At 43.9% G+C, this 20,734-nt stretch overlaps 1 non-coding gene across 1 annotated transcript; it reads left to right on the forward strand.

Annotated features, from left to right (window-relative positions):
* Positions 1–5,501: 5,501 nt before the first annotated feature.
* Positions 5,502–5,574, forward strand: TRNAV-AAC (transfer RNA valine (anticodon AAC)). The gene has a single exon. It is a non-coding gene; the product is annotated as a tRNA-Val (tRNA).
* The last annotated feature ends 15,160 nt before the right edge of the window (positions 5,575–20,734 follow it).

A 20,734-nucleotide genomic window follows, 5' to 3' on the forward strand; every position in this document is an offset into this window, starting at 1 on the left:
CTCTGCTTGCCAATACACAGTAATTTTCCATCAGGTTTCATAGTGTACTGGTCATCACGTCTGCTCAACACGCAGAAGGTCCTGGGTTCAATCCCTAGTAAAAACAAGACGATTTCGCTGTTGAAGTAATTTGCTATCAACCTGTAATATATAAAATTCTTGGTTTTGTTGCCAAATGACAATACATTTTGGCTTCCATCACAAAGAGAACTACGATTTTGGGTTTCTTTTTTATTGTCGATTTTAGCAGAAAACATAATCCCATATTATAAAAATCCTGCTTGTTTCAAAATATATAGTTCCCATAAATACAAAAGCAAACGACTAAACTGTGTAGAAAAAAGTAACACATGTAAACTTCAATTTAAGCAATATCCCTTTGTAGGAATAAAGCTGGTAAAATATGTAATAAAAATTGTAAATGTTTAATTAACCTAAAATGCTTTCCTTCAGCAATAAAAAGGCCCCGTCAGTCTCAATTCTGCTCTGCTAGCCAATACACAGTAACTTTGCATAAGGTTTCATAGTGTATTGGTCATCATGTCTGCTTAACACTGGTTCAATCCCCAGTAAAAGCAATCTGTTCTTGGTGTTGAAATAATACCCTATCAAACTACAATATATGAAGTTCTTGGCTTTGTTGCCGAATGACGGGATGTTTTGGCTTCCATCACCAACAGAACTACGAATTATTTTTTTTTGCCCCTGGCGGTCAAAACTCGTCTCTAATTGCCATTACTTTGCAGGATTTCACAGGTTTTCTAGTGTGGTGGTCATCAAGTCTGCTTCACATGCGGAACGTTCTGAGTTCAATCCCCAGTGAAACCAATCTTTTTTCGGTGTTGAAGTAATTTGCTCTCAACCTGTAGTATATGAAATTCTTGGTTTCGTTGCCAAATGACAATACATTTTGGCTTCCATCACAAAGAGAACTACAATTTTGGGTTTCTTTTTTATTGTCCATTTTAGAAGAAAACATAATCCCATATTATAAAAATCCTGTTTGTTTCAAAATATATAGTTCCCATAAATACAAAAGCAAATGACTAAACTATGTAGAAAAAAGTAACACATTCAATGTAAACTTCAATTCAAGAAAAATCCCTTTGTAGGAATAAAACTGGTAAAATATATACCTAAAACCTGTGTTGTATGATGACATTGAGGGGAACAGCAACAATGTAGAGTCAGTATGGGTAAATGTACATGGGGAGGGGAATAATGGAAAAATACTAATTGGAGTTTGCTATAAGCCTCCTAACATACCTCAACAAATAGAGGGTGAAATGCTGGAACAAATTGAAAAGGCAGCTAATAATAATAATCGAGTTCTTATTATGGGGGATTTCAACTATCCAGACATACAGTGGGACATAGAATCTTCTGGTTCTGCTAAAATCTGTAAGTTCTTATCTACTATTCAAGACAATTTCCTCTCTCAGATGGTAGGTGAACCGACCAGGGGAGATAATTTGCTAGATCTGGTCCTGTCAAATAGACCGGATACAATTTCAGATCTACAGGTCCTGGAGCACTTGGGCACCAGTGATCATAATATGGTAAGCTTCAACATAATATTCAATAGAACATTTCAAAGGGGGATGCTAAAACCTGGAATTTTAGGAAAGCTGATTTCAACAAATTAAGGGAAGAGCTTAAATGTAGATTTGGACAAAGTCATAATAACTGGGGATACCGAACATAAATGGGGTAAGTTTAAGGATATACTACTAGAGTCCTGTAAAAAACGTATACCCTCTGGTAATAAAATGTCCAGGAATAAAAAGAAACCACTATGGATAATAAAGACTGTACAAAGTATAATAAAACAAAAACAAAGTGCATTTAAAATCTTAAAGGCTGAGAATACAGAAATAGCATTTCAGAAGTATAAAGATATCAATAGGAAATGTAAAAAAGAAATCAAACAAACAAAATAAGCTACTGAAACAAAAATCGCCAATGACATTAAAATAAATCCCAAAATCTTTTATAAATACATTAATGCCAAAAGGAAAACAAAGGATAGTATCGGCCCCTTAAAATATAATAACAAGTTAGTTATAGAGGACAAACAAAAGACTGAGATATTAAATAGGCATTTCTCATCTGTATTCACCAAGGAACTGACTGTACCAGGGATCATTCAACAAGTGAAAAATCAAAGTTCACCACCCGATATAATTAATTTAACACAAGATGAAGTACGCCTACGTCTGAGTAAATTAAACATTGACAAATCCCCAGGGCCAGATGGCATTCATCCACGAATATTGAGGGAATTGAGCTCCGTAATCGACAGACCACTGTATCTCATCTTTTTAGACTCACTTGTAACAGGGTTGGTGCCTCAGGATTGGAGGATTGCTGATGTGGTACCGATATTTAGGAAAGGTAAGAGGTAAGCCTGACATCAGTAGTATGCAAAGTTTTTGAGGGCATTTTAAGGGATGACATGCAAAAATATATTGCAGAAAATAATATGATAACTGACAAACAGCATGGATTCATGAAAGATAAGTCGTGTCTAACCAACCTGTTGGGGTTCTATGAGGGGGTAAGTTCAAACCTGGATATTGGTAATGCAGTTGATGTGATTTATTTGGACTTTGCAAAGGCATTTGATACTGTACCACATAATAGCCTTATACTAAAGTTCCAGAAGCAAGGACTAGGGGACACAATATGCAACTGGGTAAGGAATTGGCTAAAAGATAGGAAACAAAGAGTAGTCATAAATGGTACATTCTCTAAATGGGCTATAGTCAGCAGTGGGGTGCCGCAGAGATCTGTGCTTGGACCGATTCTTTTTAATCTCTTTATTAATGACCTTGTGGATGGGATTGATAGTACAGTGTCAGTCTTTGCCGATGACACCAAACTATGTAGGATATTAAAAACTGACCTGGATAGTACAATATTACAAAAAGATCTGGATAAGATGTCAGAATGGGCAGATACTTGGCAAATGAGATTTAATGTTGATAAATGTAAAGTAATGCACCTAGGATGGAGTGATCCTATAGCTGCGTATACATTAAATGGAAGTAAACTCGGGACTACAGAACAGGAGAAGGACTTGGGTATTCTCATTACAAATAAGCTGAGCAGCAGCACTCAATGTCAAGCAGCAGCTGCTAAAGCAAACAATATTTTAGGGTGTATAAAAGAGAGATTAGATTCCGTGATCCCAACATATTGTTACCCCTCTATAAATCACTTGTAAGGCCACATCTGGAATAAGGGATCCAGTTTTGGGCTCCACATTTTAAAAAGGACATTCAGAAGTTAGAGTCAGTTCAAAGGCGGGCAACTAGACTATTACAAGGAATGGAAGGCCTCCCATATGATGACAGGTTGAAAAAGTTAGATATGTTTAGCTTAGAAAAAAGACGTCTCAGAGGAGATCTCATTTATATGTATAAATAAATGTGTGGTCAATATAAAGGACTGGCACATGACTTATTTCTTCCAAAGACAGTACTAAGGACCAGGGGGCACTCACTGCGAGTGGAAGAAAAGCGATTCCAACAGCTAAATAGGAAAGGGTTCTTTACAGTTAGGGCAGTCAGACTGTGGAATGCCCTACCACAAGAGGTAGTAATGGCAGATACTGTAACATCTTTTAAAAAAGGGCTGGATGATTTCCTCAGTACACAAAACATTGTTGGTTATAAATGACTTAGTGACTAAATGTAGAACTGGTGGAGGAAGGTTGAACTAGATGGACCTAGGTCTTTTTTCAACCTAAGTAACTATGTAACTATGTAACTATGTAACCAAAATTACTTTCCTTCAGCAATAAAAATGCCCCGTCAGTCACAATTCTGCTCTGCTTACCAATACATAGTAACTTTCCGTAAGGTTTCATAGTGTAGTGGTCATCACGTCTGCTTAACATGCAGTAGGTCGTGGGTTCAATCCCTAGTAAAACCAATCTGTTCTTGGTGTTGAAATAATACCTTATCAATCTACAATATATGAAGTTCTTGGCTTTGTTGCCGAATGATGGGATGTTTTAGCTTCCATCATAAACAGAACTACGAATTATTATTTTTTTCCCCTGGCGGTCAAAACTCGTCTCTAATTGTCTTTACTTTGCAGGATTTCACAGGTTTCAAAGTGTAGTACTCATCACATCTGCTTCACATGCAGAAGGTCCTGGGTTTAATCCCTAGTAAAAACAAGCCGTTTTCGCTGTTGAAGTAATTTGCTATCAACCTGTAATATATAAAATTCTTGGTTTCAGTGCCAAATGACAATACATTTTGGCTTCCATCGCAAAGAGAACTACGATTTTGGGTTTCTTTTTTATTGTCCATTTTAGCAGAAATTATAATCCCATATTATAAAAATCCTGTTTGTTTCAAAATATATAGTTCCCATAAATACAAAAGCAAACGACTAAACTGTGTAGAAAAAAGGAACACATTCAATGTAAACTTCAAGTTAAGCAATACCCCTTTGTAGGAATAAAACTGGTAAAACATGTAATAAAAATTGTAAATGTTTCATTACCAAAAATACTTTCCTTCAGCAATAAAATGCCCCGTCAGTCACAATTCTGCTCTGCTTGCCAATACACAGTAACTTTCCATCAGGTTTCATAGTGTAGTGGGCATCACATCTGCTTAACACACAGAAGGTTCTGGGTTCAATCCCCAGTAAAACCAATCTGTTCTTTGTATTGAAATAATACCCTATCCAACTACAATATATGAAGTTCTTGGTTTTGTTGCCGAATGACGGGATGTTTTGGCTTCCATCACGAATAGAGCTACGAATTATTTTTTTTTTCCCCTGGTTATCAAAACTCGTCTCTAATTGCCATTACTTTGCAGGATTTCACAGGTGTCAAAGTGTAGTTGTCATCACGTCTGCTTCACACGCAGAAGGTCCTGGGTTTAATCCCTAGTAAAAACAAGCCGTTTTCGCTTTTGAAGTAATTTGCTATCAAACTGTAATATATAAAATTCTTGGTTTCAGTGCCAAATGACAATACATTTAGGCTTCCATCACAAAGAGAACTACGATTTTGGGTTTCTTTTTTATTGTCCATTTTAGCAGAAAACATAATCCCATTCGATGTAAACTTCAATTTAAGCAATATCCCTTTGTAGGAATAAAACTGGTAAAATATGTAATAAAAATTGTAAATGTTTCATTACCAAAAATACTTTCCTTCAGCAATAAAAAGGCCCCGTCAGTCACAATTCTGCTCTGCTAGCCAATACACAGAAACTTTTCATCAGGCTTCATAGTGTAGTGGTCATCACGTCTGCTTTACACGCAGAAGGACCTGAGTTAAATCCCCAGTGAAACCCATCTGTTCTTGGTGTTGAAATAATACCATATCAACCTGCAATATATATAGTTCTTGGCTTTGTTGCCGAATAACAGGATGTTTTGGCTTCCATCACCAACAGAACTACGAATTATTATTTTTTTCCCCTGGCGGTCAAAACTCGTCTCTAATTGCCATTACTTTGCAGGCTTTCACAGGTTTCATAGTGTAGTGGTCATCACGTCTGCTTAACACGCAGAAGGTCCTGGGTTCAATCCCCAGTGAAACTAATCTGTTCTTGGTGTTGAAATAATACCCTATCCAACTACAATATATGAAGTTCTTGGCTTTTTTGCCGAATGACGGGATGTTTTGGCTTCCATCACCAACAGAACTACGAATTATTTTTTTTTTCCCCTGGCGGTCAAAACTCGTCTCTAATTGCCATTACTTTGCAGGACTTCACAGGTTTCAAAGTGTAGTAGTCATCACGTCTGCTTCACACGCAGAAGGTCCTGGGTTTAATCCCTAGTAAAAACAAGCCGTTTTCGCTGTTGAAGTAATTTGCTATCAACCTGTAATATATAAAATTCTTGGTTTCAGTGCCAAATGACAATACATTTTGGCTTCCATCACTAAGAGAACTACGATTTTGGGTTTCTTTTTTATTGTCCATTTTAGCAGAAAACATAATCCCATATTATAAAAATCCTGTTTGTTTCAAAATATATAGTTTCCATAAATACAAAAGCAAACGACTAAACTGTGTAGAAAAAAGTAACACATTCAATGTAAACTTCAATTTAAGCAATACCCCTTTGTAGGAATAAAACTGGTAAAATATGTAATAAAAATTGTAAATGTTTCATTACCAAAAATACTTTCCTTCAGCAATAAAAAGGCCCCGTCAGTCACAATTCTGCTCTGCTTGCCAATACAGAGTAACTTTCCATCAGGTTTCATAGTGTAGTGGTCAACACGTCTGCTTAATACTCAGAAGGTCCTGGGTACAATCCCCAGTGAAACCAATCATTTCTTTGTGTTGAAATAATACCCTATCAAACCACAATATATGAAGTTCTTGACTTTGTTGCCGAATGATGGGATGTTTTCGCTTCCATCATCAACAGAACTGCGAATTACTTTCTTTTTTTCCCCTGGCGGTCAAAACTCATCTCTAATTGCCATTACTTTGCAGGATTTCACAGGTTTCAAAGTGTAGTAGTCATCACATCTGCTTCACACGCAGAAGGTCCTGGGTTTAATCCCTAGTAAATCAAGCCGTTTTCTCTGTTGAAGTAATTTGTTATCAACCTGTAATATATAAAATACTTGGTTTCAGTGCCAAATGACAATACATTTTGGCTTCCATCACAAAGAGAACTACGAATTTGGGTTTCTTTTTTATTGTCCATTTTAGCAGAAAACATAATCCCATATTATAAAAATCCTGTTTGTTTCAAAATATATAGTTCCCATAAATACAAAAGCAAACAACTAAACTGTGTAGAAAAAAGTAACACATTCAATGTAAACTTCAATTTAAGCAATATCCCTTTGTAGGAATAAAACTGGTAAAATATGTAATAAAAATTGTAAATGTTTCATTACTATTGATGAGCGAGTACTAAAAAGCTCGGGTGCTCGAGGCTCGGGCCGAGCATCCCAAGATACTCGTGTACTCGGCCCGAGCACCGAGCCCAATGTTATCCTATGGGAGACCCGAGTATTTTTATTAAATGACCCCCGGCAGCATGTAGAAACCCTAAAAATGTCACAAAAGTCTCAGTAGAGTGCTCAAATGACATGGCAAAAGCATGGGGAAGACCCCTTGAAGGATTTATCACTCAAAAGTCACAGCTGTGAACAATTTTGTCCGCGTTTTACACCATTTTTACGGACTCACCAGAAAACTTTCCAAAATGACACCAAAATGAATTTTCATGGCAGAAATGTTAAGGGCACATACCCAATAGTGAGATAGAGCTGGTGTATGTTACTTTTTGAGATTAATACATGTAAGATTTTACGTAAAACATTGTGTGGGACTCCGATGTCCCTGAGAAGAGACGTACATGAAGGCCTCTTGAGTCTAATGTGCCCATTTTGAGGAAGTGAGTCTTTGTAGTATTTTCCTTTGCCATGGCAGTCCAAAATTGTGAGGTTCACCAATGCCCCTGCATACAGACGTGCATGAGGGCCTGTAAACCTGAAGTGCCTATTGTAAGGAAGTGGGTCTATTGTAGTATAGCCCTTTGGCAGGGCAGCCAAAAATTGGGAGGCTCCACTTTGTCCCTGGATAGAGACGTGCATGAGGGCCTCAAAACATTGTTCCCATTGCAAAGGAGCGGGTCTCCTGTCGTTGTAATGTCCATTCTGAAAGAATGGGCGAAAAAATGTACCACTGGGGGTATACCTGAAACAAAGGCCTAACTATTGTAACGGTCATCATGGTGGCGCATGAGGAGAAGGAGGAGCAGTCCAGTGATTATCCAAAGTCCAGAAGTGTGTACCCATGGGTGAGTGGAGGTACATGGCAAATTCCCGTTTCAAACTTTAAATTCCGCTCTCATTTGCTGGTGGTGTGGTGAAGTCTGGCCCAATCCAACCCTTGTTCATCTTGATCAGAGTCAGCCTGTCAGCATTTTCAGTTGACAGGCGGGTGCGTTTATCTGTAATGATTCCACCTGCGGCACTAAAAACACGCTCTGACAAATCGCTAGCGGCAGGGCAGGCCAGGACTTCCAAGGCGTAGAGAGCCAATTCATGCCACATGTCCACCTTGGATACCCAATAATTGTAAGGCACAGAGGAATGTCGAAGTACAGTTGTTCGATCTGCAAGGTACTCCTTGAGCATCTGGGCAAACTTAGAATTTCTTGTGGCACTACCCCGCACTAGAGTTGAGCGCGGTTCGCGGTTCGAGGTTCTCCAGTTCTAGGCTCGAGTGATTTTGGGGCCTGTTCTAGATCAAACTAGAACTCGAGCTTTTTGCAAAAGCTCGATAGTTCTAGAAACGTTCGAGAACGGTTCTAGCAGCAAAAAAACAGCTAATTCCTAGCTGGCTTTCCGCTGTAATAGTGTAAGTCACTCTGTGACTCACACTATTATGACATTTCAGTGTATAGTGTGCGTGAACAGCGCCTTCAGAACACTCCTGTTTGTATAATGGCGATCGCCATTTTTTTTTCCCTTGTCTTCCTTCCCTAAGCGCGCGCATGTAGTGGGGCGGGCCAGCATGTCAGCCAATCCCAGACACACACACAGCTAAGTGGACTTTTAGCCAGAGAAGCAACGGCATGTGTGATAGGATGTCCATGTCACATGTCCCTGAATTATAAAACCGGACATTTTCCTCCAGGACGCCATTATCTCTTCTGCGTCATAAGTGTCAGACATCACTGTCGCAGCTCCGTCCTTTGTCCTATCGCCGATACAGCTGTATGCGTTCCATACACAGCGCTGGACAGCTTAGGGAGAGCACTTTCTATCAGTCCTTTTAAGGGATCAAACCGGCAGGGTCAGAGCCATAGGTGACAGGTCCTGAAAACAGAGACAGCGTCTGTGTAGCCAAGGTCAGGGATTTCGTCGCTGCATTACCCCATTAGGAGTGAATAGAAAGGCAGGCTTCCATTCCTCTACCCAGAGCCCCACAATCCTGGCACTGTACCCTCCTGTCCTCTGCACACTCCAACTCTTTTTAACTAAGCCATTATACTAGCAAACAGTCAGTGTACCTAGTGGCATCCTAAATGTGACTATTGTACTTTTGTGTAGTCACACTAGTGGAAAGATATTTGCAGCACGTCTGCCTGCATTGCACACTCCAACTCTTTTTAACTAAGCCATTATACTAGCAAACAGTCAGTGTACCTAGTGGCATCCTAAACGTGGCTATTGTACTTTTGTGTAGTCACACTAGTGGAAAGATATTTGCAGCACGTCTGCCTGCATTGCACACTCCAACTCTTTTTAACTAAGCCATTATACTAGCAAACAGTCAGTGTACCTAGTGGCATCCTAAACGTGACTATTGTACTTTTGTGTAGTCACACTAGTGGAAAGATATTTGCAGCACGTCTGCCTGCATTGCACACTCCAACTCTTTTTAACTAAGCCATTATTCTAGCAAACAGTCAGTGTACCTAGTGGCATCCTAAACGTGGCTATTGGACTTTTGTCTAGTCACACTAGTGCAAATCTATGTGCAGCACCTGTGCATGACACCCTCCTGCTCTGTTTTTAATAAGCTATAATGATAGCAAAAAATACTGCCATTTAGTGGCATCATAGAACTGGCTGTTGTATTCCATTAGTGCCCCACTGGTACCAAGCTATGTGCAGCACCTCTGCATGACACCCTCCTGCTCTGTTTTTAATAAGCTATAATGATAGCAAAAAATACTGCCATTTAGTGGCATCATAGAACTGGCTGTTGTATTCCATTAGTGCCCCACTGGTACCAAGCTATGTGCAGCACCTCTGCATGACACCCTCCTGCTCTGTTTTTAATAAGCTATAATGATAGCAAAAAATACTGCCATTTAGTGGCATCATAGAACTGGCTGTTGTATTCCATTAGTGCCCCACTGGTGCCAAGCTATTTCTAGCACCTGTGCATGACACCCTCCTGCTCTTTTTTTAATAAGCTATAATGATAGCAAAAAATACTGCCATTTAGTGGCATCATAGAACTGGCTGTTGTATTCCATTAGTGCCCCACTGGTGCCAAGCTATTTCTAGCACCTGTGCATGACTTCCTCCTGCTCTTTTTTTAATAAGCTATAACGATAGCAAAAAATACTGCCATTTAGTGGCATCATAGAACTGGCTGTTGTATTCCATTAGTGCCCCACTGGTACCAAGCTATGTGCAGCACCTCTGCATGACACCCTCCTGCTCTGTTTTTAATAAGCTATAATGATAGCAAAAAATACTGCCATTTAGTGGCATCATAGAACTGGCTGTTGTATTCCATTAGTGCCCCACTGCTACCAAGCTATGTGCAGCACCTCTGCATGACACCCTCCTGCTCTGTTTTTAATAAGGTATAATGATAGCAAAAAATACTGCCATTTAGTGGCATCATAGAACTGGATGTTGTATTCCATTGGTGCTTCACTGGTGCCAAGCTATTTCTAGCACCTCTACATGACACCCTCATGCACATTTTGCTACGCTAATGTTATAGCAAACTCAGGGAATTCATTGCTGCATTTGATAATTCGGAGGGATAGAAAGTGAGGCTTCCTTTAGCTTTTCCTTCTGTTCATAGACAGCATCTCCAAGTTCACACCCGAAGAGCAATTTCTCCTCCACGTCTAAGTGTGGAGAGGCAGCTAGTGCGCATGCGTGTGCCGATTTACCCCAGCTGCAGCCTAACTACAGTGTTTCGCCTAGTGAGTATGCTCAGCCTGACTGTGCCATTCCTGACGCTAAGTCTTCATTTCGGGATACAGCGCATGCTCCCACACTAAGTGTCAAAAGCCTCTTTGCACAGGTACTTGCATTCCGTGCTGAGTTTAAGTCCTGTTTTGTGCCTAGACACCATGCTAAAGCTGATAGTCTTTTTTCAGAGACTGTATTTCATGCTACTGAGCATGCTCAGGCACTTACTGCATCAGAGACTAGGTCCGGTAATGAACTCTTTGGCCCTGCCCCTGATGTGGGGGTCCCATATAGACCACAGTGCATCAGGTGTCCTCCCAAATGGCTTGCAGAGGCCCACCCTTATGACTTGTCACCGCATTATTGATGGTCAGACGATGACTGGTGAGGTGTTTGGGTCATGGCAGCCATGAGGTCATCATTGAAGTTGCGGTTCCAAATAGGACGCTAGTTATGCCACTCATGACGTGTCACTCTACTTTTGTCTTCAGGAGGTTCATTGTGGTTCACCCTGGTTTGGGGCGGACCCAGGTTATAAAAGGGGCTGGAGCCAACAAGGAGGTGCGCATTCTTCTATTATGCTCCGAAAGAGCACACCTCCATGTGTTGAACCCATTGCGGCTTTAGGCCAGAGGTAGGCAGGAATAGGGTGTCGATGCAGGCCACCACCACAGTTGGTAACGCAGAACGGTTAAGACCAGCTCCTGTCCTACCAGTCCTGCTTGTGCAGCCCAGTGGCATTAACAGGCCTGCTGCTGCTGATGCGCCTGCTGTCCACAGGTGTTGCCCCTACGCACACGGTCAGCGTACTCAATGGCTCCTGTGTTGTTAACAAAGAGTTCCTGGGCTGGGTGGGCATGTGGACCCTGTGACGCTAACAGGGCTCCCAGTCTCCAGATCCGAATGGCGTCTAACTCGGTTCAGGCTACTATTAGTTTCATAGCCACACAGCTCTGTATCCTCCACCAAACCTTCCAGTTGCCAACCTCTCCTTTTCCAACTGTGAGCACGGTGGACACTGACTGCTGATGGGGATATATACCTTTCTCTTTCTTTTCTTATTAATTTTCGTTATATAGCGGTAACATAGTATATACCACCTTATCCAAATCTGCCAGTCCCACTGTAACAGATGGTGTTTCTTCATCAAATGTTACTTTTGCTTAACCACCAAATCCACGGACCAAAACTTTTTTCCCCTTTCCAACACACCTGTTCCCCTTTCCACCAGCATCTGTCCTTTTTCAACTCATTTTGGTATATGACCAAAAGTGCAACTCTGCAGGGACACCGTACTCATCGCCATCTCAGCACAGCAGCCATCCCTCGGTCCCTCCGATGTGGACAAGGAAAAGACCATTTCCTCCTATCCATGACAAAGCGTTGAGATTCACTCTGTGCAGCACTGGTGTTTAGTGGAAAAGCAGATCTAAGATTGCGTACCACATTCTGCAGATACTCCTGTATACGTGCGTCCATTTCTATGGCAGGAATTATTTCGCCAAATTTTGTCTTGTACCGGGGATCTAACAGTGTGGCAACCCAGTATTCAGGATTACTTCGAATTCGTACAATTCGAGGGTCATGTAGGTAGTGCAGCAAGAAGGCGCTCATGTGTCTTGTGCATCCAGGAGGACCAAGTCCTTGGTGTGTTGGTGGCAGAGAGGTGAGAATCGTGCCTCCTTCCTCTGCCCTCTCCCCACAACCTCGCACAACCGAAATGTGAGCAAGCTCTCACTCATCTGCTGAGTCTTCCATGCCCATCGCCAGTTCGTCCTCCATTTCTTCATGGGCTCCTGCACTTTCCTCAACACTTTTTGCTGATACTATGCGCCCTTGTTAATCCCTCTCCCTCACCATGACTGCCGCATAGGTGCCGCTGACCATCTGGACCTCGTAGATCTTGTTATCCCTTCCGCATATGACTCCTCCTGTACTTCCTCCCCTTCCTCTTGTCCCAACACCTGACTCCGAATAATAATTACAGTGTGCTCCATCATGTAGATGACCAGAATTGTCACGCTGAGAATGACATTGCCAGTGCTAAACATCTTCTTCGACATTTGTAAACTGTGTAGCAGGGTGCATAGGTCCTTGATCTGACACCACTCCAGCAGCGGGATCTGCACCACCTCTGGATCAAGTTATCCCAGGCTATATGTCATACCGGATTTCAGCAGGGCTCTGCGGTGCTGCCACACACGCTGCAACATGTGCAGATTCCAATTCCTGCGTGTCGGAACATCGCATTTCCGGTGTTTAACTGCCAGACCCTAAGACTTCCGGAGTGATGAAAGTTGTTGAGCTGCTGTGTGCGCACGATGGAAGTGAGCACATGGCGAGCGTGCCCGCTGCACAAGGCCATGTAGGCCGGGATGGTGTTTTAAAAATTGCTGGAGAATTAGGTTCAACACGTGAGCCATACAAGGCACGTGTGTCACATTGCCCTGACGATGGCCCGCAGCCAAGTTTGCATCATTGCCGCACACGGCTGTTAAGTCACCAACGGAGTACGCTCCGTCAATTTGTACTCCGGTCGCCAGGTGACAACGTGTTCCTTTCATGCATAGTGCTGATGATGGGAGAGGAGTCGATGCCAGCGGCGCAGGTGGACACAGGTTATGCTCACCCACTGGGCTGCATTACCTTGACAGATGCAGAATCTCTGGCTGAATGTAGCTGGTGGGTATCTCACAGATGAAATACCATCATTCAGCTACAACCAATGGGAAGACACCACACCCTTTTTTATGCCCATCCTGTCTGCAGACCACTGCCAGACATAGCTATGAACCTCTGGTTAATTTTAACCCCAGTTCAGTTTTATGATTTTGTGTGCTTGTTACCTGACTACTTTTCCTGCTTGCTATTTATGTACCTTGTTGGCCGATCCGCATTTCACCTCTGCTTGTTTTCTGATTAAGTCCTGGCCGTCCCATTCTGTTCCTGTTCCTCAATTAATGTTTTGACCCTGCCTGACTACTATTCTCTGGAACTGCAGCCTTCCACAGGTATTAATCACCTTGGGCCCTGTGTAATTCCTAATCCCTGTATAGGGGTTAAAGGGTTTCAGGGTTCTAGGGGTCCTGCTTGGTGAGTGGCTTCCCTCTAGGCTATCATTTACAGCCCATCTGAGTGTGTGGATCAAGGAAGGCGTTACACCGTGCTCTCTGCAGAAGGCCATGTGGGCCAGGATAGTGCTTTAAAAATTGCTGGACAACCAGGTTCAACACGTGAACCACACAAGGCACGTGTGTCACATTGTCACAGCGAAGGGCCGCACCCATGTTTGCATCATTGTCGCACCCGGCCTTCCCTGGCTGCTGGTTGAGTAGAGACAACCATTGATGAAACTCGGTCTCCAGAGCTAACCGTCCACAACTTCTCAGCGGTGTGACTCACATTTCCCATACATTTCAAAGTAAACCTTTGACCGCCTGATGGCATTGAGCTCTGCTGCCAGCATAGTAAGGAGGTGTGTGGTATTCCTTGTGCGCAGTTACAAGGAAGGGTGGCCTGACCACACAGGGTTTGCGCCAAGGTGGAGGACCCACACGAGGTTGAAGAGGCAGAAGCAGTGTATTAACTTCTACATACAAAAGAAGGATTGAAACAACTCGTGGGGACGGCAAGACTTGTACAGCAGACCCTTCTCCATCTCTCCCCAGAGTAACCCATTGCCCAGTCAGCGACATGTAACGCCCCTGTCCATGCTTACTGGGCCAATTATCTGTGGTGAAATGCACCCTGTCACACAGAGTTTCTCAAGGAATCAGTGATGTTTAGTGCGACATGCTGGTGTAGAGCGTGCACGCCTTTGTTGGAGAAGGAGTGGCGCCTGGGCATCGGCTCTTGGGGCACTGCGATGGGCATAAGGTCTCGAAAATCTTCGGTTAAAAAGGTTGGAAAGGCAGCATTTTGGTTGCCAACAGTTTGCAGATGCTGAAAGTCAACCTCCAAGCCATGTCATGCCCTTCTAAAAGCATGTAAAACACAGCGAGGGGACTCCAACCACAGTTTCCCTCGTTTCCACTAACTGGGCCACACACACCCCACTTGACTGGCATCAGTTGAGCCAATTTTCAAGATGAAAAAGATGCTTTGCATGAAGCACTCTCAAAAATATGCGTGCCTTTCCCGTCCCCTGGCTGACCCAGGGGAAGAAAAGTCCTCTGAGAGCCATGACTTGTTCATCTTGGTTCTTTTAGAAACACAGCGAGGGGACTCCAACCACAGTCTCCCTCGTTTCCACTAACTGGGCCACACACACCCCACTTGACTGGCATCGGTTGAGCCCCCTTTTGAAAAAGAAAAAGATGCTTTGCATGAAGCACTCTCAAAAATACGCGTGCCTTTCCCATCCCCTGGCTGACCCAGGGGAAGAAAAGTCCTCTGAGAGCCATGACTTGTTCATCTTGGTTCTTTTAGAAACACAGCGAGGGGACTCCAACCACAGTCTCCCTCGTTTCCACTAACTGGGCCACACACACCCCACTTGACTGGCATCAGTTGAGCCAATTTTCAAGATGAAAAAGATGCTTTGCATGAAGCACTCTCAAAAATACGCATGCCTTTCCCGTCCCCTGGCTGACCCAGGGGAAGAAAAGTCCTCTGAGAGCCATGATTTGTTCATTTTGTTTCTTTTAGAAACACAGCGAGGGGACTCCAACCACAGTCTCCCTAGTTGCCACTAATTGGGCCACACACACCCCACTTGACTGGCATCGGTTGAGCCCCCTTTTGAAAAAGAAAAAGATGCTTTGCATGAAGCACTCTGAAAAATACGCGTGCCTTTCCCGTCCCCTGGCTGACCCAGGGGAAGAAAAGTCCTCTGAGAGCCATGACTTGTTCATCTTGGTTCTTTTAGAAACACAGCGAGGGGACTCCAACCACAGTCTCCCTCGTTTCCACTAACTGGGCCACACACACCCCACTTGACTGGCATCAGTTGAGCCAATTTTCAAGATGAAAAAGATGCTTTGCATGAAGCACTCTCAAAAATACGCGTGCCTTTCCCGTCCCCTGGCTGACCCAGGGGAAGAAAAGTCCTCTGAGAGCCATGATTTGTTAATTTTGTTTCTTTTAGAAACACAGCGAGGGGACTCCAACCACAGTCTCCCTCGTTGCCACTAATTGGGCCACACACACCCTACTTGACTGACATCAGTTGATGCCCCTTTTCAAAATGAAAAAGATGCTTTGCATGAAGCACTCTCAAAAATACGCGTGCCTTTCCCGTCCCCTGGCTGACCCAGGGGAAGAAAAGTCCTCTGAGAGCCATGATTTGTTCATTTTGTTTCTTTTAGAAACACAGCGAGGGGACTCCAACCACAGTCTCCCTCGTTGCCACTAATTGGGCCACACACACCCCACTTGACTGACATCAGTTGATGCCCCTTTTCAAAATGAAAAAGATGCTTTGCATGAAGCACTCTCAAAAATACGCGTGCCTTTTCCCGTCCCCTGGCTGACCCAGGGGAAGAAAAGTCCTCTGAGAGCCATGACTTGTTCATCTTGGTTCTTTTAGAAACACAGCGAGGGGACTCCAACCACAGTCTCCCTCGTTTCCACTAAGTGGGCCACACACACCCCACTTGACTGGCATCAGTTGAGCCAATTTTCAAGATGAAAAAGATGCTTTGCATGAAGCACTCTCAAAAATACGCGTGCCTTTCACCTCCCCTGGATGACCCAGGGGAAGAAAAGTCCTCTGAGAGCCCCGACTTGTTCATCTTGGTTCTTTTTTCAAAAGCGAAGGGAATCCAACCACAGTCTCCCTCGTTTCCACTAATTGGGCCACACACACCCCACTTGACTGCCATCACTTGACCCCCCTTTTCAAAATGAAAAAGATGCTTTGCATGAAGCACTCTGAAAAATACGCGTGCCTTTCCCGTCCCCTGGCTGACCCAGGGGAAGAAAAGTCCTCTGAGAGCCATGTCCACATTGTCAGTAGACAGACACGTGTGCTTATCTGCCAGCAGACCCCCAGCAGCACTGAAGACAGGTTCCGAGAGAACGCTGGCTGCAGGACACGACAAGATCCCCAAGGCGTACGTGGCGAGCTCAGGCAATTTATCAAGATTGGAAGCCTAAAATGAGCAGGGCTCAAGTTGCACAATAATGGAATCGATGTTTACTTGCATATACTCATATATCTGTGTGTCCTCCTCTTTTTCCTTGTCCAGCTGTTTTGTTTTCGCATGAGTATATGTCCTTGTCACTTTCCCATGTGTTTGTGTTGTGTTGTGAGTTGTTTGTCACCTTTTGGACACCTTTGAGGGTGTTTTCTAGGTGTTTTTATGTGTTTGTGATTGCCTGCCATTGTTTCCTATGCAGTTCGAGTTCGGTTCGTCGAACGTTCGACGAGCCGAACTCGAACGGGACCTCCGTTCGGCGAACCGACCTCGAGCCGAACCGGGACCAGTTCGCTCATCTCTAGTTACCGCTGTTACCGCTGACAGCCAGCACTCATCACTCACGGAGTGAAGGCTGCACGCTGCTTCCCGATTGTAGTGAGGATTGTACTGAGGATGAGGTTCCCCAGCCCCAAGTGATGAGCTGGTGAACCTTATCCTCACTACAATCGTCACTACTACTACACTAGTGAGGATTGTACTGAGGATGAGGTTCCCCAGCTCCAAGTGATGGGCTGGTGAACCTCATCCTCACTACAATCGTCACTACTACTACACTAGAAAGAAAGAAGACAGAAGAGCAGGATCGTGGAGGGCTGACAGGGGGTAATAAAGATGGAGTCTCTAATGTGTCTGTGTATTTATTTCTATTAAAGTATTTTTTCTCTGTGTGGTGTCTTTTTTTTAACCCTTTATTGTAGATTCTTAATGGCCGGGTCAAACGTGCCTGACATTAAGAATCTCTGGCTTAATACTGGCTAGTAAAACAAAGCCAGTATTAACTCATGATTACCCAACAAGCCACCCGGCTCCAGGGCTGTTGGAAGAGTTGGATACAGCGCCAGATGATGGCACTTCTATGAGAGCGCCATTTTCTGGGACGGCTGCGGACTGAAATCCGCAGCAGAGGTGCCCAGAAACCTCGGGCTAACCTATGCTGTGGATTCCAATCCTCAGCTGCCTAGTTGTACCCGGCTGGACACAAAAATAGGGCGAAGCCCACGTCATTTGTTTTTTAATTATTTCATGAAATAAGTGAAATAATTAAAAAAAAATGGGCTTCCCTATATTTTTGGTTCCCAGCCGGGTACAAATAGGCAACTGGGGGTTGGAAGCAGCCCGTGGCTGCCTGCTGTATCTGGCTAGCATACAAAAATATGGCGAAGCCCACGTCATTTTTTTGGTGGGCAAAAAACTTCTGCATACAGTCCTGGATGGAGTATGCTGAGCCTTGTAGTTCTGCAGCTGCTGTCTGCTCTTCTCCATACAGACAGACAGCAGCTGCAGAACTACAAAGCTCAGCATACTCCATCCAGGACTGTATGCAGAAGTCTTTTGCCCCCTGAAAAAGTTATGTGGGCTTCGCCATATTTTTGTATGCTAGCCAGGTACAGCAGGCAGGTAAGTCTGCCCCCAACCCCCAGTTGCCTATTTGTACCCGGCTGGTAATCCAAAACTGAGGGCACCCCACGCTGTTATTTTAAATAAAATAAATAATTAAAAAAAAAGAACACGTAGGGGTCCCCCCAAAATTGGATCACCAGCCAAGGTAAAGCAGACAGCTGGGGTCTGATATTCTCAGACTAGGGAGGTCCATGGTTATTGGACTCTCCCCAGCCTAAAAATAGCAGGCCGCAGCCGCCCCAGAAGTGGCGCATCCATTAGATGCGCCAATCCTGGTGCTTCACCACAGCTCATCCCGTGCCCTGGTGCAGTGGCAAACGGGGTAATAAATGGGGTTGATACTAGTTGTAAAGTCACCTGACATCAAGCCCAGCAGTTTGTGATGTCATGGCGTCTGTCAGATACCTGACATCACAAACTGTCAGTACTAACAAAAAAAAAAAAAAAAAAATGTATTTGAAAGAAAACTCCTCAAAACATTCCCTCTTTCACAAATTTATTGTAAGGAAAAAACGGGAACGTATCCCCCATTTTCTAGGAGTGCAGACCCTCTATGTGAGGAGTGTGGGTGCAATGAATCTGCACCCACTCTCACTGGGTCCACAGCAGCAGAGTCCATGTCGTAACGGTTGCTACCAAAGCTGCAATGCCCTGCTCATGAGGTAAGGGCATGCCTAATCAGGAGAACTATTCTACATTTCCAAATCTTGGAATTTGCTGATATTATTGCTATTCCACCTACTATATATTGGGGATAGGATCTTGGAGATGGAATACGCCTTTAAGTCCAGTTATCCAGCTGAATGAATACTAAACAACAGAGCTCGTTATTTAGATGTGTTTTCTTGTGGCGTATAACGGACTCTCATGTTTGGTAGTCGTTCAGCAGGGCAACTATAAAATCAAATGCCTCCATTTGGAAATGTTGTATATAGCTCTCCTGATCAACTATGTTCCTTACCTCATGAACAGTGCATTGCAGTAATAATAATAATTTATTCAGCGCTATTAATTCCATTGCACTTTGCATACATTGGGAACACTGTCCCCATTGGGGCTCACAATCTAAATTCCCTATCTGTATGTCTTTGGAGTGTGGGAGGAAACCAGAGTACCCAGAGGAAACCCACACAAACACAGGAAGAACATACAAACTCCTTGCAGATGGTGTTGTTGGTGAGAATTGAACCCAGTACTTCAGTGCTGCAAGACTGCAGTACTAACCACTGAGCCACCATGCCACCCATTTAGCTTACAGATGCATAACTACCACTCACTGTGTCTGAACACAGGAACTTGAGCTGACAGCCGCTCTGTGCATGCGGCAGCGTCTATTGTGAAGGAGAGGGCCGCGAGGGATCAACACTGCACAGGTACCGTGGGACACCGGGGAACACCGGTGGGGTTATAGGGGGTGACCTGGCAGGGCCTGGGGAGGAGTTTTCTGTCGCATGTGTCATGGCACATGTGACAGAAATCAGAAGAGTAGGGTGAATGCGGCCGGCGCGCTGCTGTGCGCGTGGCCATCTTGGATTTCTGGGAGGGCATCAGGGGGGGCACTTTGGCGACACCGGGGGACCGGAGGGGACCGGGTAGGAGATTTATCATGTTTGTTCATGCCAGATGGGAGATAAATAATTTTTTACCGACACTGTCATTTACTGTAACGTGATCATCAGTGTACGGTGTATACCTGTGATCACGTGAGCGGGGACCGGAAAAACCGTCCTGAATCAGGATCTCCAGGGTCTCAGCTACTCCTGAAACCCCGGAGATTTTCTGACGCTGGGGGGCGCTATTCACTTATTTCTGCCTGCTGTTTATAAACGGCAGATCAGAATAAGGCTACATTAACACGACCGATCCATTTTTGCGGTCTGCAAAAAACAGTCCGTTTTTTTCACAGGTGCATCCGTGTGGCATCCGTTTCCGTTCCGTAGACGGTCCGTATGTCATCTGTTTGTCATCCGTGTGCCTTCTGTTTTTTTTGCGTACTACAAAAAAACTGATGGAGGGAAAATACATAAATTTACCCAGGATAAATAGCTTCAACCTACATGAGGCGGTCACATGTTCACTCCAGTGCCATTTTCTACTGCTTTTCACAAAAAATGAAAAAAAAAAATGACGTAGGGTTCCCCCTATTTTTGTAGCCAACTAGGGTAAAGCAGACGGCTGCAGCCTGCAGACCACAGCTGGCAGCTTCACCTTGGCTGGTAATCCAAAACTGAGGCACCCCACGCTGTTATTTTAAATTAAATAAATAATTAAAAAAAAAAAAACACGTAGGGGTCCCCCCAAAATTGCATCACCAGCCAAGGTAAAGCAAACAGCTGGGGTCTGATATTCTCAGACTAGGGAGGTCCATGGTTATTGGACTCTCACTAGCCTAAAAGTAGCAGGCCGCAGCCGCCCCAGAAGTGGCACATCCATTAGATGCGCCAATTCTGGTGCTTCGCCCCAGCTCATCCCGTGCCCTGGTGCGGTGGCAAACGGGGTAATATATGGGGCTAATACCAGA

This window comes from Anomaloglossus baeobatrachus, chromosome 2 (genome assembly GCF_048569485.1).
Source record: "Anomaloglossus baeobatrachus isolate aAnoBae1 chromosome 2, aAnoBae1.hap1, whole genome shotgun sequence".
Taxonomy (NCBI): Eukaryota; Metazoa; Chordata; class Amphibia; order Anura; family Aromobatidae; genus Anomaloglossus; species Anomaloglossus baeobatrachus.